The following is a 3212-nucleotide window of genomic DNA, read 5'->3' as shown; positions in this document are numbered from 1 at the left end:
GTGCTTGCTTACAGGAGCCTGATAGAGCTGTCTCCTGAGAGGTTCTGCCAGAGTCTGACAAGTACAGAGGTGGATGCTCCCAGCAAGCAGTGGATTGAGCATGGGGTACCCAATGGAGGAGTTAGAGAAAGGACTGAAGGAGCTAAACAGGTTTGCAACCCCATAGGAAGAACAACAATATCAACCAACCAGATCCCCCAGAGGTCCCAGGCACTAAACCACCAATCAAGGAGTACACACGAAGTGACCCATGGCTCCTCATATTGAAGGAAGATGAAATATTGTAACTTGTAGTTGTTTAAGAGCCCACTGCCCCGGCCTGGGACTGAGAACAGCCCCCAGGCATGCCAGGGCAGGGCTGTTGTTAAGGCATTCCTAAGAACATCTTGACTGTAAAGATGAAAAGGTATGCAAGGACCAGCAGGGCTATATTATCTAAGTCAACACCATCTGGCCAGAACCTCCCCTCTGTCTATTGCCCCTTGGCGCCGAGTAAAGTCATATATCAACTGGTTGCTATGTGAACAAAGATAAGCCCCCAGCCCACAGGAACAAAGTCCTGCTTTCTGTTAATGTTTGAATAAGCCAATAGTGTGTCACTATGCTGAATTCCACACCCCTAAGCCCCCTTACTCCATAAAAAACCCTAGTTTTCAAGCCTCGGGGCGACATTCGTTATCTCCTGTGTGGGATGCATGCCGGTCCGGAGCTCTGTAATTAAACATCCTCATGTAATTACAGCAAGAGATGGTCCTTCGTGATTTTTGGGGTGCACGCCAAATCGGGAATGGGGTGGGGGTTTCCCCACTAGGTCTAACAATATGTAGCAGAGGATGGCCTTGTTGGACATCAATGGAAGGAGTGGCCCTTGTTCCTGAGAAGGCTCAATGCCCCAGTGTAGGGGAATGCCAGGGCGGAAGGGCAGAAGTGGGTGGGTGGTTTGGGGAATACTCTCATAGAAGCAGGGGGAGGGGGATTGGGATAGGGAGTTTGCGGAAGATGGGGAGGGGACCTTGAAAAGGGATAACATTTGAAATGTGAATAAAGAAAACATTTGGCACCAGAGCCGGGAGGCGCTCAGAGAGGGCGGCGGAGCCTGCGGGAGGGGACAGACTGCGGCTTGAGCGGCGGCCGCAGCTGCAGCAGAACGGCCTGCCAGCGGCTCGGGTCCGCGCTCCGGGAACCTCACGGGGCGGGCGGGCGCCGCACCCCGGCCTGGCCGCCTGCGCCCCGGGAGGCCCCTGTGCACAACCGGACCAGCATCATGAGCAGCGGCTACAGCAGCCTCGAGGAGGACGCGGAGGACTTTTTCTTCACCGCCAGGACCTCCTTCTTCAGGAGAGCGCCTCCGGGCAAGTCCCGTTCGGGTCAGCGGGATGTAGAGAAAGAGAAGGAAACGCACAATTACCTCAGCAAAGAAGAAAACAAAAAGAAAGTTCATAAATACAATTTCAGCCGTTACAGACAAGCTGAAGATGACCTTGAATTCCAATGGGATCTACACTGGCTTCATTAAGGTGCAGATGGAACTCTGCAAACCCGCCCAGCCCTCTCCAGAGCCCAGCAGCGGTGGCTGCATGAACACGCCTTACATCAGCAGTACAAAAACCGTGGGGGAAGTGATCGAGGCTCTGCTCAGGCAGTTTCTGGTGACTGAGAGTCCCACCAAGTTTGCTCTTTATAAGCGTTGTCACCGGGAAGACCAAGTGTATGCCTGCAAGCTCTCTGACGGGGAGAACCCGCTGTACCTGCGTTTGGTAGCAGGGCCCAGAACCAACACCCTTAGTTTTGTTCTTCGAGAGCATGAAATTGGAGAGTGGGAAGCCTTCAGCCTACCGGAGTTGCAGAACTTCCTGCGCATCTTGGACAAGGAAGAGGATGAGCAGCTGCAGAGCCTAAAGCGGCGCTACACAGCCTACAGGCAGAAGCTGGTGGAAGCCGGGCTAAGGCCCAGGTCTCTCCCTGCCCGGAAGGCACAGCTCTGGGATGCACGAGAGAGCCGAGTTGGTTACCTCTTCTCGGAGAGCTGTCTTCGCGGCCCGGCCACTCTAGGGTCTTCCTCTTTTCTCTGTAGACTCAGTTGTCAAAGCCTGGTCACGCAGCATCTTGTGCCTCACGAGGGACTGGCACAAGGAACTCCGCAAGCTTGTTCTGTTTTGGCATGGCGATGTTACCTCTCGCAAGCTGTGAGCATCAGGCGCATCCCGCTGTGCTTGGAAGCATGAGCTCTGGGCTGAGGCCCCCTGTCTTCTACTAGTTACTTTAGTGACGTGATTCTGGTAACCTTCAGGATGCAAAGATGAGCTTTTTTTTTTTTTAATTTTTTTTATTACGTATTTTCCTCAATTACATTTCCAATGCTATCCCAAAAGTCCCCCATACACTTCCCCCCAACTCCCCTACCCATCCATTCTCACTTTTTGGCCCTGGCGTTCCCCTGTACTGGGGCATATAAAGTTTGCGTAAGCAATCATCCATCCTGACCAAGTAGGTTTTATTCCAGGGATGCAGGGATGGTTTAATATACGGAAATCCATCAACGTAATCCATTATACAAACAAAGATGAGCTTTAAGGCTTCACTAAGCAACCGCTAAGTCCGTGTTCTACGGTGAAACTACCTGCATGTTTTCATTCTCTGTTGGAGCAGCCTACCCACCTGAACTGAAGGACACAGGAATTTAGGAACTCTGGGGGACTGGGAGAAGATTTTGGAAGAGTTTTGACAAAGAAAGTAGAGAGCACGTCGGGAAGGTAGAGGGAAGGTAAGGGCCTAGGGCTCAGGGAGGTAGCGTGGCTTCTAAGTTAGCGTTAGAGGAGAAAGGTGGTTTTGTCTGTAAAGGAGCTAAAAGCATTCAGGGTCATTGTTGAGCTTGGTTAAAGATTGCTTAATTTGCTAGTGGGAAAATGTGGGGTCACAGCCAAAGAGCCAGGAGCTAAGCCCAAAGGGATCCACAAACTGCAGCCAACCCGCAGTGGATTTAACCTTGACCGAGGTGGTCCACAGGTAGGTGTGCCTCAACTGGACCTGACCTGTGCATCTCTTCCGAGACCAGCTGGTTCTGAGACCCGCTGGCGTGGAACGGATGGCCTGGGGTTTAGCTTCTCTGTGTAGGTGGGGCCTGGCCATGTGCTGATCCCTGTTAAAGTAGGTTCTTACCCCCACCCCTACCCCCATCCCCATACGTAGAGGTTGCTCTCAGAGTTAAAAAG

General features: G+C 52.3%; 1 pseudogene; it reads left to right on the top strand.

The window, feature by feature from the left end:
- The first annotated feature begins 1254 nt into the window (after positions 1-1254).
- LOC110288032 (ras association domain-containing protein 3 pseudogene) lies at positions 1255-2225 on the top strand (annotated as a pseudogene).
- Positions 2226-3212: the final 987 nt, after the last annotated feature.

This window comes from Mus caroli, unplaced genomic scaffold (genome assembly GCF_978045245.1).
Source record: "Mus caroli unplaced genomic scaffold, Mus_caroli_1 scaffold_9, whole genome shotgun sequence".
Lineage (NCBI taxonomy): Eukaryota > Metazoa > Chordata > Mammalia > Rodentia > Muridae > Mus > Mus caroli.
Note: the sequence above shows the minus strand (reverse complement) of the source record. Positions and strands in the feature narration are given on the sequence as shown.